Source organism: Gobio gobio (genome assembly GCF_949357685.1).
Source record: "Gobio gobio genome assembly, chromosome: 11".
Classification (NCBI taxonomy): domain Eukaryota; kingdom Metazoa; phylum Chordata; class Actinopteri; order Cypriniformes; family Gobionidae; genus Gobio; species Gobio gobio.
In genome coordinates this window covers 28492159-28511859 of record NC_137104.1, presented here as the reverse complement: position 1 = coordinate 28511859, position 19701 = coordinate 28492159, and positions in this window count along the sequence as shown.

Genomic DNA, 19701 nt, shown 5'->3' with positions numbered 1-19701 from the left:
AAAAAATATTTTGTAAATGTTGTAGTTTTGAGTTCCCCTCTGTCACAAACCTGACTCAAAGCCTCATTCATTATGCATATAATAAATGTGAACACGAGCGTCAAAACGGCATTTATCGTTTGAATTTCATGATAAAATGGACTGAATACTTAATATGTTCGCGTGGGAACTCGGATTGAAGTGTGTTCCGTGCTTAAAACAAGCCTACTGTTGACTGTTAAAGATTGCATTCGGAAACGGTTCGGTATACGCGTGCACTGAACCGAAAGCCCCTTACCGAAACGGTTCGGTACGAATACGTGTACCCCTAACAGAGGCCAATGGGCAAATTTGGCCAGGATGCTGGGGTTTCACCCCTACTCTTTTTCAGAAGGGTATCCTGGGATTTTTAATGACCACAGAGAGTCAGGACCTCGGTTTAAAGGAACACTCCACTTTTTTTGAAAAAAATTCATTTTACAAGTCTCCTAGAGTTAAATAGTTGAGTTTTACCGTTTTTGAATCCATTCAGACGATCTTTGTATCTGGCGGTAGCACTTTTAGCATAGCTTAGCATCAGTCCATTAGCATCTCATTCAAAAAATGACCAAATACACTTTCAATATTTTTCCTATTTAAAACTTGACTCTTTTACAGTTACATCGTGTGCTAAGACCAACTGAAAATGAAAAGTTGCGATTTTCTACACCTATATGGCTAGGAACTACTTTCTCATTCCTGCGTAATAGTCGCGGATCTTCGCGGCTGTACCATGTATGCAGATGAAACTATATTATATTTAACTGCAACATCAATTAAGCAGAGGTCTGTTGGTTGTAAACTTGACAAAAACCAAAAGCATTTTGGTGATCCATAAATCAGAGTAATATCTCAAATGTCACTGACCAAAGCCAGATATACTATTAGAATAACTATTTCAGATTATTAATTAAAGCTAATTGAAGATTGTCTCTCTGCTTTGTTTTATAAGAAATAATTTGTCGAGAGTTCGTAATGTCCTGTAATGTCAACTTTTATATAGTAGTACTAGTCATAATTTCAACACCATGCATGCATCAAAGGGATGTTTTACTTGTTTCGAAAACTACTGTAAAACAATGTACAGGTCAGGTGTTAATTTCAGTCCCTGATTGTGCATCAACTTATTACCACTGTTACAATAATTGAGTGTTATATTTAAGGACTTCTTACTAGTAATACATAATTTGATCAACTATCATGTCACTGATTAGGCTATATCACACTCTCAGAAAAACTGTAACACATCAACGACAGCATAAGTTTGCTGATGACTTAACTTTACAATAATTTTGGATGTGTTCTCATAAGCATATGTTGACAGCAGATGGCTGCAGTGATATTGGACAGCAAACAAACAAACAAACAAACAAACAATTTGTCATTCAGATGTCAGAATGCCAGTGGGTTTGCAATTCTTCTGAGGTTCCAACTCGTTTGTTCATTTTGTCAACACACACACACATACACACACACACACACTTTAAAAAAAGAAGGAAAAATGGAAAGGGAGTGTCAGGGCCGGCCCAAGGCTTTATGAGGCCCTAAGCAGGGGGTTGGTTTGTTGGTGTAAATATATTTATTCTGAAGCAAAATTCTCAGTGTTATATCAGCTTTTACGTACTTAAATCTACATATTTGTGATATTTACCCCAGGGCGTTATTTACTTTATAAAGGCCATTTTTAACCTTATTAAATGTATGCATCATCTTCCATGTCAAATTCTTACATTTGATCAATAAATTCAGTTATAATAAGACACTATAGGGCTGTTACCAATTAAATTAAATCTTTTACACTGAAATATTACAACTACAACAAATAATGTTCTGAGATTGATGTTTTAAACGTTTGAATATACAAATTAGGAAAAAATGCAATGATATTTTAAAGGGGTGATGAATTGAGAAATCAACTTTCCTTTGATATATAAAAGTTCATTGTGATATAAGAATATCCTGTAAGTTTCGGAGCTGAAAACTTCTTTGTTAGTCAAAGAAAAGCTTTTATTAACACCAGGCCCAGAAAACGCTCAATCTCAGAATATGTCGACCATTGACGTCATACTGTGCGCTCACACCGCCGCCGGCGAGAGCGTCAAACTTCTTTCTGGCCGCCCTGCCATTTACGCTGTAGAAAGATAAGTGGACACGCTGCCGCTCTGACGTAGATAGAATGCTTGGTCTTTTTTTAAACTGTATTTAAAGGGGCTGCAAAGCAAACAATCATGTTGTTCGGCCTTTGTGAAGACTGACCACAGATTATAGTATAAGTTAACCTCATGAAATCATTTAAATGTGAAAGAAAAAGTAAAAAACAAAAACGAAAAACAGATCGATTGAAAGCACTTAACATGTTTGCTAAATAAACCAATTAAAAGCCATTTGTGTGGTGTGGCTTTTGTGTTCATGGTTAAGTGCTAGTATAATTTCAACATGCAGTTTATAGGAGACGTTTGCTAGCCGTGGTCTTTAATTAACATTAATTTGTGTACAGCCTACATTACAATAACTGACCTGGGTGAAGTGCAGCATTAATGCAAGTGGTCAAATCGGTGTTGTTTTGAGCAAATGAAATCCAGCGTATAGCGTTAGTTCTGGCTGGGCACGTTAGTCAAGCTTGCATCAGCTGATCACGTCTACCTATAGGGATACGATGCCTATCACAGCATGCATATAAGCTCCTTCAGTATCATCAGCTGCTATCGCGTTCTCCGGAGCTAATTATCATGCCGAATTTAGATGGTAACAGCCTAAAGATCGCATCATCTCACTAGGAATTCGTTTCCCACATGGATTTCACCTCAGTTTCATTCAAGTTTGCGAATTTGAACGCGGTTTGTTGCATTGATTGTAACGTAAACAGCTGATCTAGAAGTGACTGAGTTGGCATTGCTTCTTTGTTGACATGGCCTCGCTGAAGTTTACTAATGTAACTGACCAAGACCAATTCTGAGGAGATCTGCACTCACCTGTATGAAGGATATCAAGAGAAGATCAAACACCCACGTAATCATCCCTGAATGTCTTCACGAAGCAAAGCTAAGTTCCTTTTAATGCTTGCTAAAAGCTACCAAGTTATATAAAGTTTTTTGTTTTGTTTTTAAGTTTCTAGTCATTCTCAGTAAATGCTGAGCAGAGAGGAAATGGCATAAATCGAACCACCCATCTGATCTAGCTAAGTATCAGTCTCTGCTCTCATCCTTCTCGGATGAAATACATGCAGATAAATCATCTTATTTCCATAACAAAATCAGCAGCACCTCAACCTCACGCACACTTTTCAGAACATTCAACTCTCTGCTCTGTCCTCCTCCACCACCTCCCACCACCTCCCTATCTCCAGACGACTTTGCACAATTCTTCACAAACAAAACAACAACTATCAGCAATCAGTTCTCACCCCCGCACACTGTGGATTTTAGATCAGCCACATCCACAACCGAACATACTCTCTCCTCATTTTCTACACTCACTGAGGCCGAAGTATCTAAACTTCTCCTCTCCAGCCATCCTACCACCTGTCCTCTCGATCCCATTCCCTCACATCTCCTTCAAGCCATCTCTCCTACACTCCTACCAGCACTCACACACATCAACACATCTCTCTGCACTGGCACTTTCCCTACCACTTTCAAGCAGGCTCGGGTAACTCCACTGCTTAAGAAACCCACTTTAAACGCATCACTCATAGATAACTACAGACCTGTCTCTCTCCTGCCATTCATAGCAAAAACTCTTGAATGAGTTGTTTTCAACCAGGTTTCATCCTTCCTCTCACACAATAATCAGCTGGATGTTAACCAATCCGGTTTCAAAAGGGGCCCCTCCACAGAGACTGCACTACTGTCGGTCACTGAAGCCCTGCGGATAGCTAAAGCTGAGTCCAAATCATCAGTCCTCATCCTTCTTGATCTATCTGCTGCCTTCGACACGGTCAATCATCAAATTATTCTGTCCACCCTCTCATCACTGGGCATCACAGGGACTCACTCCATTGGTTTGAGTCTTATCTCACAGGTAGGTCCTTCAAGGTTGCCTGGAGAGGAGAGGATTCCCAAGCACATCAACTGACCACGGGGGTTCCTCAGGGCTCAGTGCTTGGACCTCTCCTTTTCTCCATTTACACTACTTCATTAGGTCCCATCATACAGGCACATGGCTTCTCATACCACTGCTATGCTGATGACACTCAGCTCTACCTTTCATTCCAACCAGACGACCCCACAGTAGCTGCAAGAATCTCCAGCTGTCTGGCTGACATCTCTGCATGGATGAGTAAAAATCACCTACAGTTCAACCTGGCAAAGACTGAGTTCCTCATCTTCCCTGCCAGTCCCACTATGCAACATGACTTCACCATCCAGTTAGGTACATCCCTGATTTCCCCTTCAAAGTCAGTCAGAAATCTTGGAGTTACATTTGATGACCAGTTGTCCTTCAGAGAACACATTGCTAAGACAGCTCGCTCGTGCAGGTTTGCGCTCTACAACATCAGGAAGATTAGACCGTTCCTAACAGAGCACGCAACACAGCTTCTTGTCCAGTCCCTGGTTATTTCTAGACTTGACTACTGCAATGCACATCTGGCTGGACTCCCCTCTTGTGCGATCCAAACACTTCGAATGATCCAGAATGCAGTGGCACGTCTGGTCTTCAACGAGCCCAAACGGACCCACGTCACACCACTCTTCATCTCTCTGCACTGGCTACAATTCGCTGCTCGCATCAAGTTTAAAGGGTTAGTTCACCCAAAAATGAAAATTCTGTCATTAATTACTCACCCTCATGTCGTTCGACACCCGTAAGACCTCCGTTCATATTCGGAACACAAATGAAGATATTTTAGTTGAAAGCTGATGGCTGAGAAAGGCTTCAGATAGGCCTCCATTGGCATTCAGTACATTTATACTCCCATGACCCATAAAAGAAACTTAAAACGTCGTTACAAAGTCCATCTCACCACAGTGGCTCTACAATAATTTTACGATGTGACGACAATAGTTTTTGTGTGCAAAAAAAAATCTAAATAACACCTTTATCCAACTTGTTATTGTCTTCCGTGTATGCCTCCACGACGCATGCGCGAGAATATGACGTAGTGCCAGCGTTCGGGAATCCATGAAATGCACACTTAAGCCCCATTTTGAGAACTACACGAGACCTTAAGCACGATCAATGTAGAATCCAACAGCTTAGACACGCGCGTCTTCCTCTGCTTGAAAACAAATCGCTTCTGGGTCATGTGTCCGAACACCGGATCTGCGTCATATTCTCGCGCATGCGTCGTGGAGGCACACACGGAAGACAATAGAAGTTGGATAAAGGTGTTATTTTTTAATTTTTATTTGCGCACTAAAACTATTGTCGTCGCATCGTAAAATTATTGTAGAGTCACTGTGGTGAGATGGACTTTGTAACGACGTTTTAAGTGCCTTTTATGCGTCTTGGGAGTGTAAATGTACTGAATGCCAATGGAGGCCTATCTGAAGCCTTTCTCAGCCATCAGCTTTCAACTAAAATATCTTCATTTGTGTTCCGAATATGAACGGAGGTCTTACGGGTGTCGAACGACATGAGGGTGAGTAATTAATGACAGAATTTTCATTTTTGGGTGAACTTACCCTTTAAGGCGCTGACGCTTGCCTACAGAGCCACCACGCGCTCAGCTCCTGCATACTTTGACTCGATTCTACGACTCCACACCCCCACCAGAAGCCTTCGTTCAGCTAAGGAGCGAAGGCTTGTAGTACCATCTCAGAGAGGCAAAAAATCCCTTTCCAGAAAAATTTCATTCAACGTTCCCAGCTGGTGGAACGATCTTCCCACCGCCATCCGAAACGCTGATTCGTTGACAGCATTCAAAAGTCAACTAAAAACTCATCTCTTCCATGAGCACTTAACCTCTTAAACATTTTTTTTTTTAAACTTTCCTTTCCTCTTTCTCCCCCTCTTTCCCTCCCTACACTGAGAAATGTACACGGACTAAGTATTTCAGGCACTTGTTGCGCTCACTCGACTCTTCACAACCAATCGCTTATTGTACCCCCAAGTTGTAAGTCGCTTTGGATAAAAGCGTCTGCTAAATGCATAAATGTAATGTAAATGTAACATGCTATGACTTAATTAAATGGTAAATGGACTGCATTTATATAGCGCTTTTAACAGACCAATGGCCATCCAAAGCGCTTTACACATTGCCTCACATTCACCCATTCACACACCGACGGCGGTGTCAGCCATGCAAGGCGCCATCCAGCTCGTCGGGAGCAGCTGGGGTTAGGTGTCTTGCTCATGGACACCTCGACACTTGGTCAGGTGGAACCGGGGATCGAACCACCAACCTTCCGGTTTGTAGACAACCTACATGAACCACTGAACCACTGCCGCCCCACAATTAAACCTAAGTCAGGTGCTTTGGTTTGTTTGCTTCGCTTTACTGCACATATCCAAGCACCTTGCAGTGTTACACAGGAAAACGGTTCATGGTGCAAACTGAATCATTCTGCTGTGGTGCAGCTCTTAAAAGATAATAGTAATCAGTCATTGAGTCAGCTCAGCATTTATTCTGATTATGTTATCATCATGTTCCTTCCTAAAGTATAGGTGATTGGAAACGTGTTCTTCAAAGCTAGTGCTATTGGACACACGCTGTTCTTAAAGCTGCAGATAAAAAATAATCACTGAGAAAAGTGAACACCAATTTAAATGGTTAGTTCACCCAAACATTTACATTATATTAATTCCTTGCCCTCATGTCGTTCCAAACCTTCGTTCATCTTCAGACACAAATTAAGATATTTCTGATCCGCGAGCTCTCGGACACCTCCATAGACAGCAATGTACTGAACACTTTCAAGGCCTTAAAGGGATAGTTCACCCAAAAATGAAAATTCTGTCATCATTTACTCACCCTCACGTTTATATATAATATGGCTTGTTGTTTAAAAGACGATCTATAGTAGAAAAGAATATTCTAGGATTTTTATTATTTTCATTAATAATTTTTCAGTAGAATTGTTGTCGTTAAGAGTTTTTGTATATTCTGATATGTTAATCAAGATAAATTCACAGTGAACAGTTAATTTTGTTTTTCTCCATAGACGCTCTGATTTACGGCATTCCCTCTCAAGCCGACAGATGCGTTCATTTTTCCATGGCATATTCTCAGATGTCGATCTTTTTTTGGTTTTCTCTGGAGCCACTTTATCAAAGAGGTATTAAAACTATTAACCTTATTATGTACAGTATGCATTTCACTCAAAATCAAAAAAGGCGTTTGTCGAATATCATTAATAAAAGACTCAGAGGTCAATGTATTAAAATAATGCTTTCTAGTTATTTTTTCTTTGGGATGAAATGTAGTATTAATTTCATAATCAAAAAATAAACAAAAATTATCTGAGATTGTTAAATCATTAATTTAATTTACATTAGCATTAATGCCATGAGAAATGATAAGGTCAAGTGTTAGTCCTTTATTATGTGTAGGTCCATTGACATGTTGTGTAAAATTAATTGAATTTAAAATCTCTAAAAACTCAACTGATTTCCTGAAATCCTAATTTTTTCTCAGATAAAATATCATAAATGAGAGATCTTTCCCTGAAATTGATCTTACATTAAAAAGCGCAATTTTTAGTCTTCCTTCATTTTGCAAAGAATCTGCAAGATAAAACCGCGCTCTCTCCCAGAAGAGATCCCAATTGTTAATGAAACCCACGTTCTGCTTCTTGCAGAAGGTCTGCTGAAGTATTCATTACCTCTTCTATTATGTTGGCAATGGTCCGGAAATTAAAATCATTGTTCCATTCGATGTGTTGCACACAGTTTAATGTTGATGTTTAATGTTATTTACGCCAGCATGCAGTCCTGGTTTAAAACCGCTGGGTTGTGGGCCGCAGAGTCAAGCACCTGAGCTCCCGGAATGCAATGTTTTTGCATAGTGGTGTGATTTGTCTCAATTTCTAGATGTCGGGTGATAGAGTCGCTAAAGATAAGCGTTTTACCTGGTGAAGAGAGTGACAACAAAGTTGTGGCATTTGGAGAACTGAGTGGCTCAAATCGATTGCCGATATCCTGGCTCTAAACTGGGATTTCCTCCGTCGGTATAGCCAAGGTCCATTGTACGATGGAGCAGGTGTAAAACAAACTTGAGCCGTCATCCGAGGGGCATTCCTCTCATGAGAATCCCCGGTGTAGATGTTGACGGTGCTTCAAAGGCGTGCTCCTGTGAGGTATTCATGACCAACAAAGTTTTCCGTTCACAAAGCTGAGAATGCTTCTCCTCAATTGAGCATACCTCAAGATCTCTTTGATCGATTGAGCAAAACTCTCGCAACGCTCTCACATCAGTGCTGTCGCCATCATGGACGTATTCACATAGAAACCATTTATTTTAAATTGTAAAAATATTTCACAATATTACTGCTTTTACTATTTTGGATCAAAGAAATCCAGCCTTGGTGAGCAGAAGAGATTTTTTTTTAAAAAACATACAGATCTAAAACCTTTGAACGGTACTGTAGGTCTAAAGTCTTTATGTAAAGAAAATGTATAGTCAGATTGCTTCTTTTAAATTAAACGGGATTTTGTGAATAAGCAACCAAAATCCAGCGTATAGCGTTAGTTCTGGCAGGGCACGTTAGTCAAGCTTGCATCAGCTGACTGTCAGCTGATCACGTCTACCTATAGGGATACAATGCCTATCACAGCATGCATATAAGCTCCTTCAGTATCATCAGCTGCTATCGCGTTCTCCGGAGCTAATTACCCTCCTCCATCCCCAGCTCCTCCACTCGTCAGTCAGGATTTGACATTCTGATTCCCCCTGAATCAGACTACATTTCTGAATTGGGTTGTACATTTTAATATTACATTAATGCTGTCTGCAATACATCGTTGCTTCTGTTCTGTTTACCCTAAGGGGGGTTTATCACTGCTCTCTCTGCTCTTATCCATGCTAGGCTGCATGGATGAGCAGGGAGTTCTTGCCCAGAACAGAACCATACCGCCAATCTAAACTATGCTAATTGTCTATCACTTTCACGATAGTGATCCTGACAGAAAATACATTCAATCATTAAGTCTCCTCACATTCATTCTTTATAGTTCCCTCTGTCACATTCCTCATTGATATTTCCAGGAGAGGAGTCATTGACGCCTCAGGTGTTAATCACAGCATTATTCATGATGATCCACACCATCCCCGCATACAGCCATTCTGACAATAAGTGACTTACAAAAGTTAAATGACTATATTGTTTTGTATGAATGAGTGATCAAAATGGTTTTGCACATTGTTTTGAAGAAAAAACTCTAGGCAACAACATTCAGTTCTGAAAAGCCTTGTGAACGTCTCGGTTACGTATGTAACCCTCGTTCCCTGAAGGAGGGAACGGAGACGTACGTCGGAACTGACCTACGAATTGGGATCTGTTTTCAGAGACCGACCTACTTCGAGTAATTAAAAACGAGCCAATGAACATTGGCATGCGATCACGCATTCCACGCACCGCCCCGCGTTGCGGGTATAAATAAGGAAGTGGAAGTGCCGCATACCATTTTCAACTGAGGAGCCGAGATAAGTGGCTCGGGCCTTCAGCTGAAGTACAGCACCTGGCGACGGGACGTACGTCTCCGTTCCCTCCTTCAGGGAACGAGGGTTACATATGTAACTGAGACGTTCCCTTTCAGTCGGTCACGTTCGACGTACGTCGGAACTGACCGACGAATTGGGATCCCTACCAACGCGCCAGGAGGCTGGCCCTTCCAGCGTCCTGCCTGAGCTCGCTGGACCACTCCTATGTTAGAGTGGGAGACAGGGCTCCGGGCAGGGAAGGACAGTCACTGCTGTTCCTGCAAGACCCACTCAGTGTGACTATTGGATAACGCTGGGAAAGCGTGCCTGTCTCGGGAGATGGTACACTGCGGAGCCACGTCCTTCAATGGAAGGAGAGGTGGGATACACATAAGGACTAACCTAACAGGGTAGTGCAACAAATGGCAGTCTCTGGAGTGGACCCAACCTGGTTCCAGGGGGGGAAGAACACACCCAGAGACGACAGAGGAAGCTCTGTCGAGGGAAAGACACGGGGCTAGCCGAGTAGGGTAGCTGGTACCGTGGAGAATACACATATGGGGTAGCCGTGAGGGGACCGCAACATATGGAACCCAGCCTACACACACGTTCCACAAGCATACGGGTGCAGGCCTGGCATCAGACGGCCGCCACGTCTGACACCGTAGGGGTGACGGAGGAACTCACAGGGTTAGCCGATTTCCGGGGAACACGACTGGAGCAGAATAGACGCACGTATCCGGCCCAGAGGGAGTGTTGCCTGAATACTCCAGGTGGGGCAGAGAGTGGGTGAGAAGGCCCGGGGGCGTCCTCGTGCCCACTCGAGGGGTGAGAGGGGTGAGAGGGAAGGAAAGGAGTGGCAAGGCCCGGGGGCGTCGCGCACTGCCAACCTGTCCCTCTCGGGGCTCAGGGAGGGAGGAAACTGCTCTTTTATTGAGAATGTGGGTACCGCTGGACCCCGGAGGGCCGGGGGGGAATGTTGCCTGCCGACTTAGCAGGCCCCGACACGGGTTGGGCGGAACCCTTACGACCGGCACCCTGCTTCCCCGATGGTGAAGGCTACTGCTTGGGTTTAGCAGGGGCGGAGGCGGCCGCAGGGGGACGCCCTTGGCGACGAGCAGGCGGAGGTGCAGTCGGCGACTGGGTGGAGGCAGCAGCAGGTCGCCGGGGCAGGATGTTCTTGATGGCCTCCGTCTGCTTCTGTGCCACCGAGAACTGCTGGGCGAAGCTCTCGATGGCATCGCCGAAGAGGCCGGCCTGGCAGACAGGGGCGTTGAGGAACCGCACCTTGTCGGTCTCACGCATATCCGCCAGGTTCAGCCATAGGTGGCGTTCCTGGACCACCAGAGTGGACATCGCCCGACCCAGGGTGCGTGCGGCAACTTTCCTCGCCCGGAGGGCGAGGTCCGTTGCGGCACGCAGTTCCTGCATAACCCCAGGGTCGGAACTACCCTCGTGCAATTCCTTGAGCGCTTTGGCCTGGTAGACCTGCAGGAGCGCCATGGCATTCAGTGAAGACGCGGCTTCTCCACAGGCTGTGTAGGTCTTGCCCGTTAGACTGGACGAGAACCTGCATGCCCGGGAGGGGAGACGCGGATGGCCCCGCCAGTCGGAGCCGGTCTTAGGACACAGTTGCATCACAACCGACCGTTCCACTGGAGGGACCTCCACGTAGCCCTTAGCCGCGCCTCCATCGAGGGTAGTGAGGACGGAGGAACTCGCTGATCGTGAACGAGCGCTGTAGGGCGCTACCCACGACTTTGTGAGCTCCTGATGCACTTCCGGAAAGAAAGGTACTGGGGCGGGGCGCTGAGAACCAGCACGGGCCGTCCCGAGATACCAATCGTCCAGCCGCGAGGGTTCGGGACACGGTGGAGGGTTCCACTCGAGCCCGACACTCGCGGCGGCCCGGGAAAGCATAGCCGTGAGCTCTGGATCAGACTCGGGCAACGCTGCCACACCCGAGGGGGGCAACGCAGCCGAATCCTCATCTCATCTCTCCCCCGATGCAGCTATCGATAGCATGTCCTCAGCAGGAGCCCCGAAAGAAATGGGTGGCCCCCCATGGGAAGGACCACCGCGATCTTCCGGGAACTGCGCCGGCGCAGAGGAGGGGGGAGGGGCCCGAGGAGCCTGTTGACTCGGCGGGGGTGCCCTGACCATCACCCTCAGATCTCCACCAAAGGCATCAGCCAAAGTAGCAGCCCTCTGCTTTGCAGCGGGAGGACCACTAGATCGGGGGATGCGCAATGGGACTCCACCCCTTTTGAGGTATTGGAGCCTAGACCGTAGCACTGCGATGGTCATGTTCGCGCAGTGCGAACATGACTGATCCACGAAAGCCGCCTCTGCGTGCTGAACGCCCAAACACGAGAGACAGCGATCGTGTCCGTCAACTGGGGACAGAAACTGACGGCATCCAGAAACACATGGTTTGAATGACATCTTGAAAAAGACGCAGGGTCAAACCGTGTTGCTCTTTTAGTGAGAGAAGAAAAACCACTCCGACAGTGCCGAGGCACACAGGGGTAATGGTCGCGGCTCACAGCGGTTCAAAGGTGCAAGCCCGCTGTGAGCACTCAATGAGAAAACGCCCAGCGAGCTGTGGAAGCAGCTGTTTGTTTTCTTCGGAGTCTCGCGACCACCACTGCAAGGCACCGTCACACCGACACTGGACCGGAACAGGTAGGACTTTTCTTCTCTCCGCTCGTAGATAATGAAAAAACTCTTTGTAGGAACACCGGGAATGCTGAATGCTCGGCTCCGAAGTTGAAAGCGGTATGCGGCACTTCCACTTCCTTATTTATACCCGCAACGCGGGGCGGTGCATGGAATGCGTGATCGCATGCCAATGTTCATTGGCTCGTTTTTAATTACTCGAAGTAGGTCGGTCTCTGAAAACAGATCCCAATTCGTCGGTCATTTCCGACGTACGTCGAACGTGACCGACTGAAAGGGAACAAAAGTTTAAAGTGTGTTACATGGTCTTATTTAAGTGATTTAACACTTTAGTATAGACAAAAACTAAGCATAAACATTATTTTCTCAAAACTACAAACTTTTATGTACATGTTGCTCACATATTACACTGTAAAAAAAATCCTAATTTTACGAAAAATAACTCTAAATTGTTTACAGTAATTTCCTGTAATTTTGAATTATGTTTAAAACTATGTAAAATTACAAACAATATCTGTAAATAAACAACTTGATTGTTATTTTAAGGATTATATAATTAATGACAAATTACAGTAATTCTCATTTTTATACAGGAAAATAACTATATTATTTATACAGTATTTTTCTGTTTTCATAAATTACATACAAATTAATGTAAAATTACATAAAATATCTGTAAATTAACAACTTGACCATTATTTTATCATTAATGACAAATCACAGTCATTCACATTTTTTATACAGAGAAATTACTGTATTATAAATACAGTATTTTTCTGTTTTCTTAAATTACATACAAATGTATGTAAAATTACAGAACTAATCTGTAATAAAATATTTAGCTCATTATATTAAAGTTTTATGTCCATACTAACAATTTAACATTATTCTTTGTCATTTTAAAGTAAATCTTAATTGTTTCACTGTAAAAATAAAATCGTAAAAAAATGGTAAATGACTGGCAGCTACGGCTGCCAAAAAAAACCTGTAAAATGAAAGTAAAATATTTTAATTCAAATAAAATGCAAAACCTTTACGTAAATTTACATTAAAAGTTTGAGAGAAAACTGTTATTTTACAGATTTTTCCTTTACAGATTTTTTAAATTAAGACATTTTACTTTCATTTTATGGGGGTTTTTTGGCAGCCGTTGCTGCCAGTCATTTGACTTTTTCTATTATTATTTTTTTTACAGTGTAGGTGTATTTTTACATTCAAACTGTAATTATGGATACAAATATAACAAACTATAGGAAACGAAATATCAAACAATAATCTGTTTTTTATCAAACAATAATCTGTTTTTAAAGAGAACAAATCTGCTCCGTTCTCCAGGTTGAAACTTTCAAGCCTCTGCCCACACCACAAAACACCTCTTGACCAATTAATTAAATATAACAGCAAATAAAAATCCATATACACATTTGCTAACTGTTAATAACTGTGAAATAAGTTATTTCTATAGTTGCAGGGTTATTTGCTGTCTTTCCGTGTTCACTTGAGCGTGATTGGTCAATCTGAACGTCATCTAGAAATCTGGCCAATGACAACTGTGCGCGCCTTCTACCGATCAAATTTGAAAATACACCCGTTGCCATTGGAGTGCGCGCAGGCGCGGCTTCTAATCTGCAACAGGACTGCTTCTTCGGTCCATTAATGGCATTACATGGATCATTTTACATCTGTTAAAATCTTATTTTGGACGAATTTTGATTGTGGGATGTCGACTGAGAACGAAAAACATGAATATGAACAGACATTTAAGTTACCAATGGCGGACAACAGACGGCAGAAGGTAAATAACTTTATATTTTTTCTACTGTGACATCAATATATAGTGCATTGAAGTGATATACTAATCGCGAATAACTTACATATTCTGTTTCTGTGTTTTGTTATGTTGTAACTTAGTGAAGTTTTAGTAACTAATTTTGGGAGGAGCACGTCCAGATAATTAAACCTATTTAAATAATGGAGCACGCCAGATAATGTTACCTAATCAAACCCAAGTGGAGCACGTCCAGATAATTAAAACCTAATTAAACACGAGTGGAGCATACTGAACTAATCAATTCAATCAACAACAGGAGGAGTGTTTATATACAGCTGACTCACGTTCCTTTCGTTGACAGTTTCTTAGCATTGTTGGTCTGACCGTCTGCTACTATGTCGCAAATCTAATCATCCTGCTCTGACCAGGAAACCAGCTCTCCTCTGGACCCTCCGCCGCAATCTGCCGGCCCTAGGCCCACTCCTCCGCTGCTGGATATCGCACCCGAGCCCCAGGCTTCTCAGCGCGGCCGCCAGCCTGCTCGATCCGCCTCACGCTCACCAAGATGCCGAGGCCAACCCTCGCCTCCACCGGCGAGACGGTCAACTTCCTCCCCGGCTTCCTCTTACATCTCGGCCGTCCCGACGATCCCAGCTATCGGGAAGTGGACGGTAGTAGGTCTGAGGCAAGCGCTGGCAAACTCAGACGTGCAGTTCTCGCAGAAATTGAACAAAGCGGAACTGTACAACCTTTATGTCAGCTTGCAGCCAGCCTACCGCTCTCCTAAGCCCACTTCAGCCCACAGCAGGCAGAATAGAGCTTGCAGGGCTCAGGATTCACCTCGTTCGACACCTTCTCCTCTCTATTCTCTCGATTCGAGTGACGAGCCGCAGCAACAGGCCTTCAGCGAGCCTGGGACGCGCCCCAGACTCTACCGCATCAAGGCCTCATCGGCTTGCACCCGAGGACCAACCTCGTACCGTGGTTTCTCCCGCTGTAGCGGCGCTTGTGGCTGGGCCTGCCGGCCTGCCTCCAGCCTGTCAGCTCGCTCCTCCAACAGTTATTAACCCTTTTCATTTTCAGTGGCCTCCAGCTCCCATCGCAGATGCTAGCGTGAGCTTGCTAGCAGTCCAAGCTCAAAATCACCAACAGTCCTTTCCAACACTCGCTAACACTTCTTCTTTTCAGTGGCCTGCAGCTCCAGTAAACGCTACGCCGGCCCTACCCGCAGCACAAGCTTCTATGTCTCACATGTATCCTCCTTTTCCTCATGGTCCCAACAACTTTTCCCTCCAAGCTCCAGAAGCAGCCCCGGCTCCTCTCTCTTCCAACCCCCTTCTGCAAACTAAATCTTCGTTTTCTCTCCTCACAGCAACACCGATGCCTGTCCCTTCTAACGCCGTTTCCTCTGAGCCGCCTCCAGTGGCGCAAAACATCCGGGCACAGATCCTGGCAGGTGTGGACATTGACTTGTCATCTCTCCTCTCCATGTTCCCCGTGTCAGACACAAACTGCCAGATAGACTGCAGGGATTTTTCAGTCACTTTAAAAAACCCCAACCCACATTCATCCCGCCTTACTTTCTTTTCCCGAATTTTCGATTGCTTTTTCCCGTTTCACAGATATGATTTGTTCAGTTTTTCCCCACAGGCGCCGCGAGCTAAATGATTATCTGGCAATCATAGCCGAGCTTGCGCTGTCCTATGGGGGAGGACATTTTTACACCTACCACAAACTCTTCGCTGCAAAATGTGCCGTGCGGCTTGCCCAGTGTAATCAGTGCGCTTACTGGGGCGCTCTCGACACGGATCTCCATAGCAGAGTGTTCCTAGCCTGCAGGAACATTTCGTGCGCTGTTTGCAGGTCAGTGGCACATTCTACGACATCATGTCCTCAGATTAACCCCCGCCCCCCTTGCCCGGAGACAACCCAGATTAGATCTACCAGTTATGTGCCACGACCTGCAACCTACACAGCAAACAACGATTTTAGAAGGGATCCCCCCTGCTTCGAAGACATGCAGTCCTGCAACAAATTTACCACAGGGAACTGCAGCAGACAGCGCTGTAAATACTTGCATATCTGCAGTTTCTGTGGTGGTGCTCGATATGTATGCCCCGTGTTCAAATCACTGAATAAAAAAACTAATAATTACTTATCGACTCCTGTAAATTTTTCTCGTCTGTCCATCGAATTAGCTCACCACCTGGACGTCGAATTTACAGATTATTTGCTGTCCGGCCTCGAACACGGCTTCATACCCTGCGTCGAATGCCCGCTTTCCCAGAATACCATCTGCAATAATCTCCAATCTGCTCTCGCTGAACCCGAAGTCGTAGACAACCTGATTAAAAAAGTCGAGTCAGGTTTTATGATAGGCCCTTTTGACGATTCTCCCTTCAACACTTTTCGCAATAGCCTCATCGGAGTTGCTTCAAGGAAATTCTCGGATAAAAAACGTCTTATAATCGATCTCTCAGCTTCGCACAATTCCCAGTTTCCGAGTATAAACAGCTTGATCCCTCTCGATGAATTCTCTCTCAAATACCATGACATAGATCAGGCAATCTATATGATTAAAATCGCAGGTCGAGGCGCTTGGCTTGCAAAACTCGACATCACTTCTGCTTTCAAAGTGATGCCCATTCATCCAGATTCATGGCACCTATTTGGGGTTCGCTGACACGAGAAGTTCTATTTCGCTGTACGCCTAACGTTCGGATGTAAAAGCAGCCCCAAGATTTTCGACATGCTTTCAGAAGCTGTTTGTTGGATTTTGTCGAACAATTATTCCATTCCTCACCTCATTCATTTGCTAGATGATTTTCTAATTATCTCGCCTCCTGACGCCATCCCGGCAGCACATATCCTCACCGTTTCAAATGTTTTTTCCGAACTTGAAATCCCCATTGCCCAGGAAAAAACCATGGGTCCCGCCACATCCATTGAGTTTCTCGGCATTAAATTGGATTCAAAACATTTCCAAGCTTCATTACCAAAAGAGAAAATTGATAGGATAATTCTCATCTCCTCTACCTTTCTAGATAACTCCCACTGTTCCAAACGCGAACTTCTATCACTGCTAGGTCACTTAAATTTCGCAATGTGCATCATTCCGCAAGGCCGCCCTTTCATCTCGCATCTCCTCTCACTCGCATCTTCGGTTCATGCACTAGAGGACCTCATTTTAATAACTAAATCGTGCCGCGACGAACTTAAGTTATGGATAACTTTCCTAAACCAGTGGAACGGCCTGTCTTTCTTCTACAACAATCTTGTTTCTTCCCCCGTTGACATCCAACTTTTTACAGATGCGGCTCCTTCAGTTGGCTTCGGGGGTTTTTTCCAGGGTCGCTGGTTCGCATCTCCTTGGCCACCACAGCTTCAGGACATGTCACAGTCCTCAGCACTATTTGAGCTTTACCCTCTGGTTGTAGCGGCTTTTCTGTGGGGGAAAGAATGGACGGCTAGCAGGATATTAGTGCATTGCGACAACGAAGCGACAGTCCAGTGCATTAATAAAGGCCGCTCTCATTCATTAGCCTTGATGCCCCTTCTAAGACGTCTCATCTGGATCTCAGCCGGTGATCAATTTATTATTCTTGCAAAACATGTCCCAGGGTCCGAAAATCTAATTGCTGACTCTCTGTCTCGTTTTCTGTTTCAGAAATTCAGGACATTGGCTCCAGAGGCGGATCAGTTCCCAACTCCAGTACCTCATTATTCAGAACTGATATTCCCTTAAACCACCCGCTAAAACCCCTCCTTGACGCATCGCTCAACAGTATCCTCCAAGCAGTTTCACCCAGGACTATACAATCCTATGTGACAGCGTGGAGATGTTTCAAATCTTTCCACCTTTCGTATAGATTACAGTTTCCTGATTTCTCTCTCCTTGCAATCACCTCTTTCATCTCCTATATCAACAATATTAAGGGCTTCCAAGTCGGGTCCATCAAGGGCTACCTGAGCGGCGTACAATTTTTTCACAAATTGATTTACGGCGCTCCCTCCCAAGAGATAAATAATTCTCAAACCTCCCTCCTTATCAAAGGGATTCAGCGATCACAGCCCATCCGCCCTGACAGCAGACAACCCATAACACTAGACGTTCTCACAAAATGCATCCATACACTTCGTACAAATTACCAGCCCCTCGATACAGCCCGCACACTCGACACCATGTTTATTTTAGCTTTTTTCGGTTTTCTCAGATGCTCCGAAATCGCGATCACTTCCAAATTCGACCCAAAAATACACTCCACCATTTCGGACCCATCAGTACTCGATGACGAAACCATATCACACTTAATCAAACGAAGCAAGACAGACCAAGCTAAAAAAGGTCATTTGATCTACATTTTCAACATCCCGTCTCAAATCCAACCCTACCAAACCGTTCTTGCGTACCTCCAAATTAGGAAATTTCAGGCTAAATCTCCTTCTGAACCCCTTTTCATAGACGCTTCCAACAAACCCATTACACGCTTCTGGTTCCAAAAACATCTCAAAACTCCAGCAATCAGGTACCCCAGCGAAAATGTTTTCAAGTCACTCCTTTCGCATAGGGGCAGCAACAACAGCAGCGAAAAAAGGCCTCTCCCAGCAGCAGATCCAAGCTCTTAGAAGATGGTCGTCAGACGCTTTCCAAAGCTACATCAGGACCGGTTCCACATCAGGAGCGCTCATCAAACCCTTATTTTATAACCCTAGACTTATATATATTTTAACCCTTCCATCTGGCGAGGCTCAACCATCCACTATCCATATTTTCTTTCTTCTGTCCAGCGAGGGCCCTCCTGGACAAACCTCTATGCTTTACCTTCCACCCGTCTGCCAGCGAGGCTTACCCATCCGATTGCAGTCTCGATCTCCCGTCGGATGCCGTGAGAGCTCTCCTGCCGGGTGTTTCACATCTCTTTCACCGTACCGTTGACTGATAGGACCCACTTACTTGAGCCTCCCGATCGCCCGTATAATAAAAAAAAGGTAACACTTTATTTTAAGGGTCCAGAATAATGCATTAGTTACGCATTAATTAAGGATTAACTTGTTCACAACTAGGCATTAATTAAGCACGAACACACTAATAATTAATGATTAACTTTACATTTTAAGGGTCCATAATTATGCATTAGTTAAACTAGTAATTAATGATTTGCTTGTTCACAATTATGCATTAGTTAAGCATGGACACAATAGTAATTCATGATTAATTTAACATTACAGTAAGGGCATATTAGCCATTATTTACAACTTAATAAGCCATATATTATTTTTGTGTAGCGATTTAATTATATTTCTGTGCCATTCTGTTAAGTTAACTGAACAATAAGCTAGTAACCTATGTTTAATTACTGCTGATTTTGCAGTTATAAATTGCTAAAATAGTGTAGTAAAGACAATTTGACCCCCTATTCTGAAGTGAACGTTTTATCCTCATTAATTATGGAACTTATTGAGTAATATTTAAGTTTATTGACCAGAATAAGCCATTAATTAAGCCTAACTACCATTAATACAGTACTAATAAAGGCAATTTGACCCCCTATTCTAAAGTGAAAGTTTTATCCTCATTAATTATGGCACTTATTGAGTGATATTTAAGTTTATTAACCATAATAAGCCAATAATTAAGCCTTACTACCATTAA